At 37.1% G+C, this 18,391-nt stretch overlaps 1 long non-coding RNA gene across 1 annotated transcript in view; it reads left to right on the top strand.

Moving 5' to 3' along the window:
• The window catches only part of LOC105513290, a 217,528-nt gene extending 200,434 nt beyond the window's left edge, over positions 1–17,094 (top strand). Inside the window, exon 3 of the long non-coding RNA XR_001001985.1 lies at positions 16,986–17,094. This is a non-coding gene — a long non-coding RNA (uncharacterized LOC105513290). The remainder of the gene's footprint in view (positions 1–16,985) is intronic.
• The last annotated feature ends 1,297 nt before the right edge of the window (positions 17,095–18,391 follow it).

Raw genomic sequence — 18,391 nt, 5'->3', positions numbered from 1 at the left:
ACTAATTTTTAATGAAAACATTTGGAATATGACAGTGAGTATTTCTACACTTAGCATTATTCTACTAGATATTTCCTTTCATCAAATAAGCAAATGAAAGAGACTGCTTAGAATTTATGTTAGTGAATAGGCCATCCTCCTGAAAATTCAGCTTTATTGCCAGTGAGGTGAAGACTGTGATGCAGCGAGACAAGAGCACAGTGGACAAAACCCTGAATTCCGTAATTTTGAATGGTGACTGTCCTTAAAGGAGGATATGGCTCCTTGTTGACATTTCTCTCATCTTAATAAAATAATATTTGTGTCTGAATAAAATAAGTTTGATGGTATGGAGGAGAGCTCGAAGCAGCAGAATTCTCACTGAAACAACTATGTAAGCTAAGGAGTGAGTCTACCAGAGTTCCATGGATGTTGACACAAAACAAAAGAATCCTGGCTTTACTCACAGGAAAAGCAGAAACCAGAATAGTTGTGTTGGTTCTCCCAGCCCAGAATACTGCAGGGTCACATGGAGCACCAGCTGGAGTGTGCAAGGGCGACTGGTATTCCTCTGGAAAAATAACCTGAACTCAGGAGATCCACTGCTTTTACAGCCGTCAGTAAGCAAGACTGATTTTTGACCAGAGAGGTGCAAGACGCATCTCAGGACCACCTAGTACATTCAGTCAGGTGTTACCTTACTTCCCAGAGCTCCAGTTTCATCAACAATCCTGAAAAATGGCATGATTGAAATAACAGCCAAGACCAAGAGCTCAACAAGATGGTGGGAGCAAAAGAAGCCTATGGTGGACTGCTTTCCCACACTTTGCTCCTTCTTTAGTTATTTAGGTGCCTTTTCCATTTTTCTTATTTACCTGTAACAGTATCTCCTCCATCACTAAATCCAATCCCATCCTCTACAAAGGCAAATCCTCCATGTTCCGGGAAATGCTGTAGTCCCAACTCATGTTTATCCTTTTATTCTTTGGGGCATGAAGGTATGGGTTGGTTTATGGAATCCCTTTCATTACCTGAGAGGTCCAGTATATTTCTAATACCCACTGTATCATTTCATTTCCTTCTTTCCAAGTAACTTGAATTTTTAAAAATAAAATTATCCTAGTTTAGTCCTCCTATTGCTTAAATAAAGAGTGATTAATAAGGTAGAGGTGTGGTGGGTGTGGTGGCTCACGCCTATAATCCCAGTAGTTTGGGAGGCTGAGGCAGGTGGATCACGAGGTCAGGAGTTTAAGACCAGCCTGGCCAAGATGCTGAAACCCCGTCTCTGCTAAAAATACCAAAAATTAGCCAGGCGCGGTGGCAAGTGCCTGTAGTCCCAGCTACTCGGGAGACTGAGGCAGGAGAATCACTTGAACTGAGAGGGCAGAGATTGCAGTAAGCCGAGATCGCGCCACTGTACTCCAACCTGGGCAACAGAGTGAGACTCCGTCTAAATATAAATAAATAAATTAATTTAATAAGGTAGGATGGAAATATTTAAAAATTGTTAATAGAATCAATTGGCACATGCAAATGTAATGAAACAAAATTTAGTTAAAATTGTTTCTTTGGCTTTAAATTAAAAAACAACATAATTACCTTGTTTTTAAAATCACAAATTCAATAAATTAAGTAGCAGGATCCTTGGTCTGGGGTCATCTGTGACTCTCTAAAGATGAATTTGACTGATTTACATGGCTAGCAGATATCATCTTTTTTTACTTAATTCATGGCTGTATTCTGTGTAAAATCAATGGCTTGCTGAAAAGTCTTCCTAAAACAGACACACATGTATTTAATACTTTTTTCTCATGGTGAAGAAATAAAAAATAAATTCCATATTGTAGTCAGAGACAGAGAGAGACTGAATCATTATCTTCTGACTTTATGTTAAGGAGACTTAGGGAAATTGAATGGGCATCATATTTAAAGTTTTGCCTCTTAAAAATTGCCTTTCTGTGATTAAGTTAATTCACCTTTCTGAGCCTATTTCCTTTTTTTTTTTTTTTTTTTTTTTGAGACGGAGTCTCGCTCTGTCGCCCACGCTGGAGTGCAGTGGCCGGATCTCAGCTCACTGCAAGCTCCACCTCCCGGGTTTACGCCATTCTCCTGCCTCAGCCTCCCGAGTAGCTGGGACTATAGGCGCCCGCCACCTCGCCTGGCTAGTTTTTTGTATTTTTTAGTAGAGACGGGGTTTCACTGTGTTAGCCAGGATGGTCTCGATCTCCTGACCTCGTGATCCGCCCGTCTCGGCCTCCCAAAGTGCTGGGATTACAGGCTTGAGCCACCGCGCCCAGCCTCTGAGCCTATTTCCTAATCTGTGAAACTGGAATGGTACTAAATATTTCATGGGACTATGATGATAACATTTGATGATTTGTGGCAATTTCTGTCAAGCTCCTAACACCCAACCTACTTGGTGTTTAATAAATGGTCACTGTTATTATCAAAACAATCCAACAAATTAGAAAATATTAAAGGGAATAGAAATGCCCAGATAGGGCTGGGCATGGTGGCTCACGCCTGTAATCCCAGCACTTTGGGAGGCCGAGGCAGGCAGAGCACGAGGTCAGGACATTGAGACCATCCTGGCTAACATGGTGAAACCCTGTCTCTACTCAAAATACAAAAAAATTAGCTGGCGTGGTGGCGGGTTCCTGTAGTCCCAGCTACTTGGGAGGCTGAGGCAGGAGAATGGCGTGAACCTGGGAGGCGGAGCTTGCAGTGAGGCTGAGATCGCGCCACTGCACTCCAGCCTGGGCGACAGAGCGAGACTCCTTCTAAAAAACAAGCAAACAAAAAAAGGGGGCTAGATAGAAGTATAACTTAAATTATACTGGAGGTTTTTAGGATTTATAGTAAAATGAGAAGGTGGAAAAATATTAGTTTTTATAAGTTGATCTATAATAAATGAAAGGTTTGGCCACTATTAGTATGTATGGTCATTGCTTAAATATGCAATCCCTTGATGAGGTCTTTGAGCAAATATATATGTGTTTGTTCATAAGTTTTGTTGAGTGTTAGAAAAAATTTCCTTAAAATAATGGGATTCCTATTTGGAGATGACTATTTTGCTATGATGATTTCTTTCTCCATGTTATTCCCTCTAAGACTGGCTACATCCCTTTTGACACTAATGCTAATTCTGAGGAAGTAAACTATTACATAATAAACTAAAATATGAAAGCCTTGCTCAAATAAAAATCATGCCATGTAGAGTTTCAATTAAGAGTTATTAATTAAGAATTATCCTTTTAGAAATTCACCTCCATTGCTGCAGAGCAAGGTCAAATTTCTCAGTTTGGTTATAGATGAACATATATCTATAAATATGCTGTATGCTGGGTAAACTTATGTGCTTTTATATTTTGCAATAGACTTCATGTTAAATAATTGGGTAATTTTGAGATAATCTCTAAAAACTGTAAGCACTTTTGAATGCTTTAGTAAACAAATATTGCTAGACTAATATGATAATCCCATGTTCATATTTATATGTATTTTGCTTTTTTAGAAGAATATTGCTATTTTAGAAATAGGGAAATAAGAGACTGGAAAATATTTGAGTTTTGAAATAATACTCCAAAGAGAAAGGGATTTAGCAAAGTCATATTTAATGCACATATTATAATTCCCTAGGGAGAGTTTTTATATTAGATTTATTTATTGCATATAGTGAACATTCAACATATACTTATTGATTATATTTTATTTGCCATCTGCAACCATCAGATACACTATGTTTTAAATAGTTACCACAGCATCTATATGATACTTTTGATGGAATAGTAGATCTATTTTGCACTAAATTTCACTATTAAATCTGTCATGTCTAAATGGTAGAGTGTATACTATAAATGGATTATGTATTGTATCATTTTTAGTGCTCCTTTAAATATGACAACTTTGAGAATTACTTAGGGATGTTTGTCAAAAACGCAGAGCCTGGAGCCCACCTATTCAGATTCTGTTTCTGGTGAGACCAGGAACCTGACTTTTCAAAAAATCTAGAGTTGATTCGTGGAGGTAGTTTCAGCATACACTGAGAAACACTGCCTTTCAATATTTGAATAGTGACATTTGCTAAATTCTAATATGTTTCATCACCCCCCCAAAGGAACATGTATTGAATTAACTCTATCTTGGTAAGACGTGTCCCTTGTAAGTACTCTTCTAGTTCCACTTCCCATGATGGAAAGCTTCTTCTCTACTTTTCTTACTTAAACATGAGTACAAAGATGTCTTAGGAGAATCCTGTGGCTTGGCAAAACTATAACATAACCTAATTCATTAGATGTTAGCCTTTTGAGATTAGTGCTACAAAATAATTAAAAACATGGTTTTTTAAACTTAATTATTAAATTCTCTTTTAATTAGAAACCATCCCACTTTTATTTACCTCATACTGCTTCATATTTCATTGGTATTGCAAACTGTTTTTAGTGGATCATCTTGAATATATATTTGTATTTGCATATTCATACTGGAAAATTCCAAGGGTAATGACATAATTAAGTTTCAAGGCAGCTGTACCTGAAATTACATTTATAAACCATTTTGTAATTTCTCCTGTGAGATGTCTGTGAATTTAAAAGGTCAACAGTGGAGATCTACTACATGGTTCAAACTGAATCTGTTATTACTGCAAAATTACTTTTGTTAAAGTTAACAATCATCCAAATTTCTAGAGAACCATTTTTTATAGCGATGATTCCTGGGATGTGGTATGTTTGGGAGAGAGATGTGACAACATACATGGTACCAGAAACATTTCAGAAATGTTCTAATTTGAATCACAGTGACATTGCTTATAGCAAGAGCCATAAATAATCAACCTAAAGCCACAATGAAGATAATTGTCTCTAAAGCAGCACCACAGGAATGACCAATTTGTTTTTAACCATACTTTTGCTTCTCTTTAGACAGATTTCAGATCAGTGTGAATATAGGAGCAATTGAATAGTTGTATTCCTCATGGATTATCTACCCTCTATTCTTAAACATCTCTGTTTCTGTTCCTTTGTCTTCAGCCTATTCTCTCTTTAATTAACTGCAGTCTGGTTTCTCCTTTCACTACCACATGGAAACTACTCCCACTAAGTCTCTGATGGCTTTCTAATTGCTAAACCAAAAGGAAGCTTTCCAAGTCTGAGTCAGTGCTGTGCCAACTCTTATCAGAAACTGTGGTGAAAGGAAAAGGCATGCCTCTATATAGATCTATTAAAAAATCCTCCCATATTTTCAACCAAGTGGAAAAGTTAATAAAATCGCTACGATCAGAAAACACACATAAAGCCCTGGGTTGCCCAATCTATTGGCACATCATTGTCAACCCCATAAACATACCCAGTGGGAAAGCAAAGGCTGTGCAGGTACAAGAACTACCAGCGGTTATGTTACACAATAACACATGAGCATAAAACAACTCGTCATTAGTTATAATTTTGATATTTTGTTCACCATGGATTCTTTGCACTAATTATAATTTTTAAAATAATGTATTAAAATATTATTTGTCTTCTGAGTGCATTTTTTGATGCTCCTTTAAATTTTTTTTCCCAACGTAAATGCTTAACCAAGCCCATTCCTAATCCCAGCCCTGTTCATAGTACTTGGCTTCTTTGCAACACTTGATACTATTCTTTCAGTCTATTAAATCTGTCTTCTCTGAGCTTCTGTGACACCACTGTCTTGTTACTTCCTTTCTTCATCATGAAACATTCCTTCTTGTTAACTTTCTTAGGCTCTTCTTTTCTTCTTGCCCCTCAGGATTTCGTGTTCTCAGTGGCTTATCTTCACTGCTTAAAGCATGGTGTTGTTTACACTTTTCCTGGCTGTGTTCACTCATTTCCACTGCTATTGCTTTCTTCTATGTGCTCATTATTTCCTAGCCAGACGGTTGCAGTAGGCTCCTAAAAAGTCTGATTTATCTCCATGCTAGCCCCTTTCTGATTCACAACATAGGCAGAATGATTTTTTTTTTAAATAAAGGGAATATGTAGTTCATTTATTTATTAACCAGATATTTATGTACTTTTTGAGTATCAGATATTGCCTTAGATTTTAGGGATGAATCAGGAATAAAAGAAAGTTCATTCTCTCTTGAAACTTATATCTTAATTTTTATTTGAATATTTCTATGGCCTTATTCAAGGAGCTGTATATAATTTTTATCTAAATATATGTTTGCATGATGTATTTGTGTGAGAAAAATGTTGTTTCCTTGGTTTTTTTTTTTTTTCAGTATTTTGACTATACAATTTTTTTTGATTACCTGTGTATGAAGTAATGGAAGTCTGAATTCCACTTTCTAAAAAAAAAAAAAAATCATTTTTATTAAGGATGTGGAGATCAGTGGGTTGTTATATTTAAGATTTCCTTTCCAAAAAATGGGTAATGTTCACCCATTTTTGATTGAATAAATTTAACACATATTGCTAATTCTGTCCCAAGTCTTGGAGCATGGGCACTGCCATAGTCTTTAAACAAATTGTGTAATCTGGTGGCCAAAAGCTCAAATCCAGCCTGGTAATAGGTATTTTTTTTTAGCTCACACAGTATGTGTGTTTTAATTTTATTCAATTGTTAAAAAAATTAATACTTTATTTCTATAGCACTTTGAGGTTCACAGCAAAATTCAAGAGAAAGTACGGAGTTCCCACGTATCCCTCTCCAACCCCAAAGCACAATCTTCCCTGACGTCAACATCCTGCACCAGTGTGATGTATTTGTTACAACTGATGGACCAACATTGACACTTCATTCTCAACCTAAGTCCATAGCCTGCATTTGGGTTCACATTTTGTGTTGTATATTTGATAAGTTTTGAAAAGATATAGTGGCACATATCCACCATTAGAGTATCATATGGAATAGTTTCACTGCCCTAAAAATCCTCTGTGTTCCACTATTCATCCCTACCTTCCCCTAAACCCTAGGTGACCAGTAATGTTTTTACTGTCTCCATAGTTTTGCATTTTCCATAACCTAATATAGTTGGAATCCATAGTTTGTAGCCTTTTCAGACTGACTTCCTTCACTTAGTAATATGCACTTAAAGCTCATTCATATCTTTTTGTGGCTTGATAACTCAATTATTTTTAGTACTGAATAATATTCCATTGTATGGATGTATAGCCCTTTACTTATTCATTCACCTCTAAGACATCTTGGTTGCTTCTAGGTTTTGGCAATTATTAATAAAGATGCTATAAACATCCATGTTCAGATTTTAATGGGGACTTAAGTTTTTACTTCTTTGGATAAATACCAAGGGCATGATTTCTGGATCAAAGCAATTGTTGGGGTGTGAATTGTCCCCAAGAAGCCACAGAAAACATCAAGGGAATATGAACTTATAATAAGCCTTTAAAAGGAATAGTAAGTCTCAAATTTGAAAGGACACTGATAGTTGGAAGGAATGGAAAAAGTTATGTATTAGGATATACATTGAGAAGCTGGAAATTATATTCCAATAATGCTATTAAAATAGTAATAACTAGCCTTTTTGTAACTACTTACTAAAGCATAGTGAGGCTAAGTAAGGTGTACCAGTACACACAGCTAATAAGTATTAGGGCAAGCATTGGAACTCAGATAGTCTCTCACCAGTGTACTTGAAAGCATTTTTCATGAGTTACTTCATTTTTAGTCCTCAATATAACCCCATAAAATGATGATTTATGTATTTTTTCCCATTTCACATATGAGGAAATAAGCCTAAAGTTTAACTTGCTCAAAGCCACAGAGCTCATCATACCAGAGCCGGGACTGAAACCCAGATCAATCAGATTATGACTTACATTTATGGTCTTTTTAAGTTACTCAACTGAGAGGCAATTATCCTTGAAACCACAGACATGAGTTTACATGTATGGACAGCTGATGGAGCTGGCATTGAAAATATGAAATCCAGAAAAGCATAGTAGTCTATTGTTTTACTAATAACTCCTTGGACCGCCTTGTCGAGGTCAAGAACTTGACATATAGCACAAAGCCTAGAAGGCTAAAGCTAAGTAACCATTAGTGGACTGAAATTGTAAAGGAAGAGCCAGGGTTCCTTTAAGTTGGATGAGAATACCATTTATTACCATAGTCAATCTTATTAATCAGCTGACTTATTTTTAGAGTATATTAGTAAATGAATCATGTTCTAAGAATCTGTGTAATGTCACCTGGCCTTTCTAACATTTTCTAGACTAACATCCTGATGTCTCCTATCCGACTGGTTACCATGCACACTGGTGGCCATTACTAAGAATGATGTCTCACCATTACTGAGGCTTACTATGTAATAGATTCTGTGGTTTACCAGTATTAAGTGATTAATACTTAGAAAAGGTCTAAGAGGCAGATGCTATTGTAATCTCTTCTCATTTTTCAAATGTGAAAACTGAGACATGTTGAGACTAAGCAACTTGCTCAAGGACACACCGTTGGTAAGTAGCAAGGCCAGACTTTTGAGTCCAGGTAGACTGGGTTGGATTTAAGTAATTAATGAATACAATACTACTACATCTCAGGGCCATAAACCCTGGAAGAGATAGTTTCCAGAGGAGAAGTATTTATTATTCATTCATTTAGTATTTATTGATTATATACTTTGTGTTACATATCATGCTAGGGCATTGTTGGGTAATTAAATATGATCTTAACTTGGCAAATTTTACAAAGGTATATTCTATCTTTTAATATAATTTTTCTTTGAATTTAATATTTTGAGTGGACTATTCAAGAGTAGGACTTACCTCTTAATTATTTTATCCCATCATTCCTCTTGTTTTGAAAAAAATAAAAAGAATGAGTTGTTACAATAATAGTAGCATAATAACCTCCAGAGCATTTTTATCTTCTCATTATTTTTTAATGTGTATGAAATCATGGCAATTAGATATGCAAAAGATGAATAAAAGAAAACAGATAGTTCATTTAGTACATCTCACTAGTATTGAATAATTCCCTGTGGCATTTGGCAAAGACAGGCTCTTGTCTAATTTTAAATGACTCAATTGAAGCATCTGCTAGAGGTTGATTCTAGAGGACTTTCTATGAAAGGCTTATAACATTTAGCCTAATTTTCCACTCCTTAAAATTTCAGAGCATTACCCTTAATTACATTCTGTAACCTTCTTAGCCTTTACTGACTCCTTGTTTCATGCTATTTAGTGACTTACTGTCCTTCTAAGTCGGTATTATGTTTCCCCACTATTAATTATTTCTGGGTGAAACATTTTTATCTTTACATGGGTTGGTTGTAATCCTATAAAAAGATCATTGTGTATTCTTCCTCTTTGAATTTGTTCTGTATTATATATGTGTCAATTTATATATTCATTAATTTGTGGGTTAAATTTGTGAATTTTAAGTTTTTGTATCAGAATTCTAACAGATCATCTGAACAGTGGCCAGTCATTTGCTAAATTCATGGGATAACACTCAGGCACATATTTTTCATTTATGCTATTACACAGCGTGTCTGAATACGTTTCTTATATTCTGTAGATATATGTCAAAATAAAAGAACATTTGAAAGAGTATTGAATAAAATGTTGACATAAATTTTAGGCATATGAAATTTACGTGTGAAATTTCTATAGAAAACTAATGGATATATTATTTTGTAGAAACATAACTTTTTTAAGACTAGGAAATAATGTGAAGTTTCTAGAGGCTGTCAGTCAATAGTTTATTCTTATTGATTGACATATTTTTTTAACCTTTATGTAGAGACTCTTCAATAGGTTAAATAATTTTCTGTTTGTTTCTTGAAATAGCTGCCTAGCTTATATCATTAAAATATAAAACACTGAGGCAAGAGTCTTTTAAGAAGTAGCTTTTTTATGCTTTCCACTTATCAATAAATTTCCATTAATTTTGGTACATTACAATCCTTTCATATCATAGACAAAACTGCTGGTGTTAGTCTGTATTTTAGAGAAAAACAATGAGGAAGTGAGAATTGATCATAAAGTTTGAACATAATTATTTTCTGAAAATTGTATATATTATAACATAATTATAAATTTTTTTCGTAGGGAGTGCTAGCTAGTTATTACCATGCAAAAGGCTTGGTGGTGATTATTCCTATTTCTACCTACACACTATCATGGAAAGTGCTACCCACACACTATCATGGAAAGGCAACATTTATGACTTTGAGCGGGGGATATGCATGTTGGAACAAATTCTTGATTATCAGAGTCCCATACTGAGCTGCCGTGCTACTTCTGTGTCCCTGCTGAGAAGCATTGTGCAAAGGTTTGTCTTGACAGGCAGTCCGATAAAAATCGGAGCTTATCTGCTATATTGCTTTGATATTTCAATCTATTTTTGGATAGGTTTTACACTTTGGCACTTGGTATATTGTCTTTCCTTTGGGTATGCAGCTGGTGGCATTTTGGCATTTACTAAAAGTGCTATAGCAATTCCCACATCAAGAGAATCCTGTTCCTTCATGTTCTTTCAGAATAAATGCAAGGTGTCTTATTTCAGGATGGGTGAAATGTAATTAATATATTTTCAAAACTTAGAATATCTTTGAAGAAAATGGATCTGCCATAGCCAGGCCAAGTCATCATGGTCGGGTGTTAATAAATGTTTCGCTGTTTAATCCAGTGATTCTCAAATTTTAGTGTGAATTGGAATCAGTTGGAGGGCTGCTAAAAACACAGATTGCTGGGCCCTATCTCAAGAATTTCTGATCTGTAGTCTGGAATGGTGGCTAAGATTTAGAATTTCTAACAAATTTCAATGTGATGCTTATACTGCTGGTCTAAAAACCACCTTTAAGACCCACTGGGTTTTATAACATTATCCAACCACAACGCTTAAGAATGAAACTAGGCCAAGAAAATCTGGGACCCATACTGGAAAACCACTGATCTCATCTACTAGTTGGCAAACTTATTTTGTAGTAGACCAGAAAGTAAATATTTTAGGTTTGTGGGCCAAATGGTCTCAACTTATTGTTATAGCAGGAAAGCAGCCATAAACAATACATAAATTATGGGTGTGGTTGTGCCCCATTGAAATTGTATTTATAAAAACAGGCATCAGGCCAAATTTGGCTGATAGACCACAGTTTGCCAATCCCTGATCTAAAAGAGACTTGTATCTTTTCTCACAAACCATGTGTATCTTATATATTAACTAGCAATGTTCCCAACTTAGAACTATGATCTGTGGAGGATATATAAGAAGTACAAATCTTATTTTTTGACTCTCTTTAGTATAGTAGAGTTCAGTGTAATATAGTCTTGACACAGTTTGAGAGAAATGAAATGCTTGGGCTGGAATAGATGTTATGAGATAAGCGAATCATGGAAAATAAGTCGAAACAAATATCTCAGAAAGGACAAGAGAAAAGACATGAAGAGAGTACACAGTACATTTTTGAAGGGATGGCGAGGATATGCATTATATGAAAAGGATTGTAAAAATCTATAGAAATGTTGAGTCACAAATATCGTTTATTAACATTTATTGTGCATATTCTATATTTTAACACAGTGATAGATCCTGAGGACACAGCTAACATAGTCCTTGCCTTCAAGAGGCTCAGAGGTAGATCAAAATATTAAAGCATCTCAAAACCTTTTACGAGTATTTGAAGTTGATATGCTTAACTTAAGGTGGGTTTTCAAGACATGTTTAATTAAAAATGAAACTTATAGACCGGGCGCGGTGGCTCAAGCCTGTAATCCCAGCACTTTGGGAGGCCGAGACGGGCGGATCACGAGGTCAGGAAATCGAGGCCATCCTGGCTAACATGGTGAAACTCCGTCTCTACTAAAAAATACAAAAAACTAGCCGGGCGAGGTGGCGGGCGCCTGTAGTCCCAGCTACTTGGGAGGCTGAGGCAGGAGAATGGCGTGAACCCGGGAGGCGGAGATTACAGTGAGCTGAGATCCGGCCACTGTACTCCACTCTGGGCGACAGAGTGAGACTCCGTCAAAAAAAAAAAAAAGAAAAGAAAAGAAATTTATGTGATTAAAAATAGGGAATTTTTATTAGTTATTGATCAATAAAGTGTCTTGAAGAAGACTATTTTAGAAAAAGGAGATAGCCATCCTGTATAAGTTAATAGAATGGTAACCATAAAAAATGTCTATTAATAATATTCTATTAATCCCACAGAAATTTTGCTAAGTTGGACATAGCATGTGTTGCATTGTTTTTTTTTTTTTTTTGTTTTTTTTTATGTAGTGCTTAGGAAAATCCAAAATTCATGTATTAATATGTGTATATTAAGCCACTAGCAGAATTAAAGACAATTTCTAAAGAATTATACCATTTTGTCCTTCTAATATGAGAATATACCATTTAAAAGTCTGTATAGAGAAAAACATCCTCCATAGTTGAGTGGCTTTTTATTTATGAGATTTTATTGTTAAAAATTGTATGTATGATCTGGTTGGAGTTTACTGTGAAATAAAACATCCAGTGGGAGCTAGTGGTAAATGTTGGTGTGACACTTACATGAGATAATCATTAAGTTTCTTCTAGTCTCAGTATTCTGATTTTAGGTAATGCTTTGTGGACCTTTTGGTCCACGAAGAACTAATTCAGGCAAGTTTTTCCGCAACCTGAGGAAAAAAATCACATCTCTAACAATGCATTTCAATATAAGATACTAGAGTTCATTTCATTTAGTAAAGAGAATCCTTAATGTGGGGATAGGAAAAGCAAGGATCAAAGACATCACGTTAGACAAGATGATATAGGACTTTTCATCTATCTACCTCAATCAGTAGGGTTTGATTTTTAATCACATGCAGGAATGCAGATGGCAATATGCCATTTTAATCCAGTTAGATGCCAAGAGAAAGATTAGGAAAGGAGTTCCATGTGGCTTCGCATTTCTTGTGATTTGTAGCTTGAAGACTTCTTTGTGAACATGTTTCTGCCTTTTTTGTTATGGCTCCTTCTGTTACCGAAACACCAGGGGTTTGGTTTGGGTCCTGATGCTTGCCATGCAGAAAGTCAATTACTGACACAAGTATTGTCATGGAAGAAGGATTGAATGGGGTGCTGCAGCTGAGGAAATGGGAGATCAGTCTCAATTCCATCTCTCTGACCTACTAAAATTAGAGGTTTATGTAGCAGGGAAGAAATGTCACTATGTCCGGCAAAACAGGAACTTGGGAGGGTTAAGAGCAATCATGATGAATGAGAGGTCTGGCCTCAGTTTCTGGATGTGGTGATCTGGTGAGTTTCAGTTATTTGATACTTTTTGAGAGGTCTGGTGGGGGGTCCTTTCCTGAAGGAGAAACTTAGCTAAAACAAATGTAAGCTTCAAGCTTTAAGACCAGAAGAGTCAATTTTTATATTTATCCAAAAAACCCCAAAACTTGTCTATGGGACTACTGGGTTGGTTTCACTTCTTCATTTTCAGTGTTGAGGGAGGGCAGAAACCCACATTTGTACTAAAATTATCATTAATTTCTTGCATACCCTTACCCATGAATAGAATCTTGAGATCCTTAATATAAGTTGAGAATTAAGTAGTGACTTCCAATCCTCCTCATTCCATACTTCTTCTATTCTCCACAAATGAGATAATATTAAATGTCCTGAATTATGTGTGTGTGTAGGCAGGTATGCACTTGTGTGTGTCCATACTAATGTGGTAATAGCATTCTTGAACTAAAGACTTTATTTGAAGCTTGAGCTGCTATAGCAAAATCCCACAGACTGGGTGGATTAAGCAACAGAAATGTATTTCCCCCAGTTCTGGATACTGGGAAGTCCAAGATCAAAGTTCCAGCCAGTTTTCAAGGGCTGTCTTACAGATAGCCTCCTTGTTAGGTTCTTATATGGCGGAGAGAGAGAGTGTGCAAGCTCTCTGGTCTCTTCTTTTTAAATCACTAATCGTAAAAGGACCCACTTCCAAATATTGTAACACTGGAGATTAGGGCTTCAACATATGAATTTTGGGAAAACACAAACATCTGGTCCATAACATTTGAGGATAGTAAGTCTAGGATTCATTTAATTCATGTATTAACCTAGTTAAGTTATCCTTATCAAGATGTTCTTTCTTTGTGAGGAAAGAAAGAAGAGTTAGATGGCACTCCTAAATTGGTGAATCTACAAGATCTACCTTAAGCACATTTTTCTCTAAAAGCAGAAGGAATTCAAGACAAAAATTCAGAATTATTATTTTATTATGTATTTTGGTAGCTGAGAAATTTATGACACATTATTTCTTATGTAAAGCTTAAGGAAGATGGAGGATACTGAAATGAGGGTGAAAAACTTAGGAGGAAGTTAACTTAATAGAAGGTTAAGAATTTTTTTCTAGTCACAAGCTTGTACAATACTACAAGTTAATCTTGATAAAAGGAAATAATAGCTTATTTGGGGTTAAGTAATTTTGAAAGGAGAATAAGAACACTTCATAGCTTTCAAGTATCTCAAAACTAAGATAAAATATTACAATAAAGAAGGTGAAGCACAAATAAGTAGCTTCATAATTCATAGCATTATTACTTAGTATCACAGCCACTGCCAATATGAAATGTAGAATAACCAATCTTGGCATTAGAAGATATAAAAGGAAAAGACTCAATGTCTTAAAATAGTATATAATTATATCAGTCATTTATTGAGAACCTGATACATGTTGGGCAATGTGTGAGGCACATTACATACCATGTCTCTAATTCTCACAGTAGTTCTGCAAGTTTCCTATTTTCATTCTAATTTTAAGGTGAAGTAACTGAGACTTAGATTCAGAAATTATCCAAGGCCATACAGAAATGAAGAACGAAGTTTTCAGTCCTAGATATGCTCTTTCTAATACACATCTCTTCCTTTGTTTAATCCTGTTTTCCCAAAGAGATACTAAGTTACTTCCTTTTCAGTTATGTATTTTCTGTTTCATTTTTTTTGTTGTTGTTGTTTGTTTTTGAAGCAGGATCTCACTATGTCACCCAGGCTGGTGTGCAATGGTGCAATCACAGGTCACTGCAACCTCTACCTCACAGGCTCAAGCGATCCTACCATCTCAGCCTCCCAAGTAGCTGGGACCACAGGCATACACCATCATGCCCAGCTAATTTTTAATTTTTATTTTTTGTAGGCACAGGGTCCCATGGTTACAGAATCCTTATGGTGATGCTTTTCTGTTTGGAAACCTCTGTGGCCAGCAGCACCTTTGCTCGAGTTTTGCTCGGGCCCACTGGGCTTGTTCTGCCCACTCGGCCTTGCAGGCTGTGCTTGGCTCACACTACTGGCCTGGATCCCATGCCGGCCAAGGATGAACAGAGTGGTGAGGGATGTGTGAGTGAGCGAGCATGGGGTCTGGCCATGCACACTGGCTGCAGTGGGGTGGGCAGCTCCAGGCACTGGCATGGGTGCTGACTCCCTGTGAGGCGGCAGCTGGACCAGGTGTACTGCAAGCAGCTTCCATGGCTGGCACTAGGGAACACAGTGATGCCTGGAAGCTTGGAGATACCAGGAACCTCAGAGCCCCAAACAGAGTGTCACAGCCCTGGCTCAGGGAGTTCCTAGGTCTAGGAGGGCCACAGCTCTTCTCTCCTTTCTTCTTTCCTTTTTGTTGCCTGCAATGTGGCAAGGAATGGGCATGCTTCAGCCCTGTTAGTGTTACAGCTCCTTTACCCCTGTCATTCAGTGGGTCCTGAGTTCTTGTCCTGTGTCCAGGTAGAATGAGGTATGAGGACAAATTGAGGGTGAGCAAGGTGAAGAGGAGTTTTATTGAGCAACAGAACAGCTCAGAGAAGACCCCCACTGGGTAGCTCCTCTCCAAAGGCAGGGTGTCCCAACAAGGGTTCAGCTGTCAGCAGAGAGGAGACCCTGGAGTGGGTAGCTCCTCTCCGCAGCTGGTTGTCCAATCGTCTCTTCAGCTTTCAGCAGAGAGGAGACCCTGGAGTTCCTCTCTATAGGCAGGTTGTCCCCTCATCTCCTTGAGTCTGGCTGAGTCCGGGGTTTTTATGGGCTTCAGTGGGGAGGAAGTGCATACTGATTGGCTCATGGGCGTCCTTTCATGGGCCTGGAAAAAGCACCACACTTCCTATTCTGGTCCATCAGCCCAGCCCCCAGGCTTCAGGCAATCCTGGTTTGAAGGTGCAGTTTTACTGCAGACCCGTCTCTTTCTACCCAGGAGCCTGTCTATCTTCCCTTCTCACCCAGGCTGTTTGTGCTGTGGGTTCCCTGCAGTCCTATGCTGAGCTTCCCTCAGAGCCCTCTCAGGCTTCCTTCTGTGCTTGTTGGTGCCCAAAGTCTGGGGAGGGCCAAGGCAGTAGGGTGATTGTGTGTCAGTGCTGCCCCAAGGAACACCAAGCCAGGTTGCTACAATGTTGCAACACTGAGGCTCAGCCTCAACTTTGCTCCATAATCAAAGCATGGGCAGCAGCTACAGCTGTGCCTGGAAGTGTGTGTGTGGGGGGGTCCTGCCCTGCCAACTAAAGAAGGTGGAGATTCCACCTGTTCTTGGCTCCTGCCAGGCCAGGGAGCATGCAACCCTGGCCACGCCTCCCCTACTGAAGCCATTGTCATGGCAGCAGCCTCTCCAAATGGGCTGCCACTGCCAACATCACTGTATTCCCCAGGCAGGTCTCAGACCCCTGGGCTTAAGCAATTCTCCTGCCTTGGCCTCCCAAAATGCTTGGATTACAGGTGTGAGCCACTGTGCCTGGCCTACTGTATCTTTAATTGTGTTTAGTACTGTGTGGCACAAAGTAAGTGTGCAATTTATGCTTGCTGAATTAAGGTGCAAATGTAAACATGGAAAAATGAAAGCAAGGGAGAAAAGTATTTGTGTATTTGTGTATACATTTGTTGTTAAGATAAAATGGTATGCTTTAAAAATAAAGTCTATACATTGTTGACTTCCAAAAGAAATGAAAAATTTCTGTCTGCTTACAATAAAAGGAACTGATAAAGTTATGCTAAGAAGCATTAATCAAAGAACAAAATTCAAGAGACAATAGATAAATTATCTCATGCAGCTCCCAATTTAACTCTGGTTTTTGATTTATGAACAGGAAATGAGCTTTGACTATTAGGCACCTGGATGAAGAGCCCTGGGTTCAGATTGTCAGTCTCCTGTAACCTGAAGAAGCCCTCCAGTTGCACTAGGAACATTCAATTGAAGTAAGACCTAATTATTTTAATTAGACTGTAGAACTTTCATTCTTGAATCAACTTTTAATAAGGTGACTTGATGTATTTCTATAGTGTGCCAATAGCTGCTAATTTTGAAAAATGAAGAATGCAAACATTATTCTCTGGCAAAGTTTTATGTATTCCAATTTTTATTCGTCTTTTATTTCATGAGTTTAAGCCCATTTTCTTTGGATAGCATTATAAAAATATTTTAATTTCTGTGTAGCTGTTGAAATTGGTACAATCTTCTTGTCTTGGTGTGTATCAATTCTCTGTCTGTAATTGTGAATGTTATAACTAATCAAATTAAGTCTTGTTTTTGGTTTAAGTCAGTCCAGTGATTTTTATTTAAAAATAACAACAATGCAGTTAATACAACATGGCTTGCATAACTTCTTTATTTCAAGTTCATACAGATTTGTTGACCTTTTGGAATGCTTCTCAGTGCATGACCATACATAGACTGTGAACTTCTGTTCATACATTATGGCTTAATATGTATAAAACTTTAGATGATGTGGATAATGGAAAGGCACAAAATAATAGCACAGAACCAAGAGCTGGAACATTTGAGCAGAGCCAGTATAACCACCAACACACTTCAGGAACATAGAAGAATCTTTAAACTTTTCTTAGTCATCCCTTGCTTTCAAATGTAAGGAGCTAGATTAAATAAGGGAAAGTTGACCAATTCCTGTGCCTTGGAGTGTCAGGCAAGTAATGCAGATTTATGAAGTGGCTGGGTGTGAGACAGTAAAAACTGGTAGGCCTATGGGGAAAGAGACTGTGCCTTTTAAAAAAGCCATTAAGATTCAAGTGTTTTAAAATGGTCAAAGAAATAAATTGGGGAGGATCCCTGGAAAAGGGTAGAGGGAGGGGAAGGGTTGAATTTGGCCTTAAGATTGAATTAATTTCTAAGGTTATTTTCCACTCAAAGTATGACTATAGAATTATGTTACTATGTAAACAGTTATAATATTGCCTAGCATTTGTAGAGCTCCATTTCTGTTACTTTCTAAGTAATTCAAACTAAATAAGTAAAAATTAAACAGTTTTTGGCTTGCATTTCTCTGAATTTTACAGTACATTGGGGAAAAATGATTTTTTGACCATAAAATCCAATATTACATGATGCATCAGTTTAATCTTTTTCTGAGGCTTAAAAAATTATTTATCTAGAATGAGAACTTCAAATCTAGGACTGCCATCCAAGAATAAAACTAGCCTGTAAATTACTGGTTAGCAGCTTACTTCTTAATTTGTATTTTCTTTTTATCAACATTCT

The sequence above is a fragment of the Colobus angolensis genome, unplaced genomic scaffold, assembly GCF_000951035.1.
Source record: "Colobus angolensis palliatus isolate OR3802 unplaced genomic scaffold, Cang.pa_1.0 Scaffold228, whole genome shotgun sequence".
Taxonomy (NCBI): domain Eukaryota; kingdom Metazoa; phylum Chordata; class Mammalia; order Primates; family Cercopithecidae; genus Colobus; species Colobus angolensis.
This window is presented reverse-complemented; position numbering and strand designations above follow the sequence as displayed.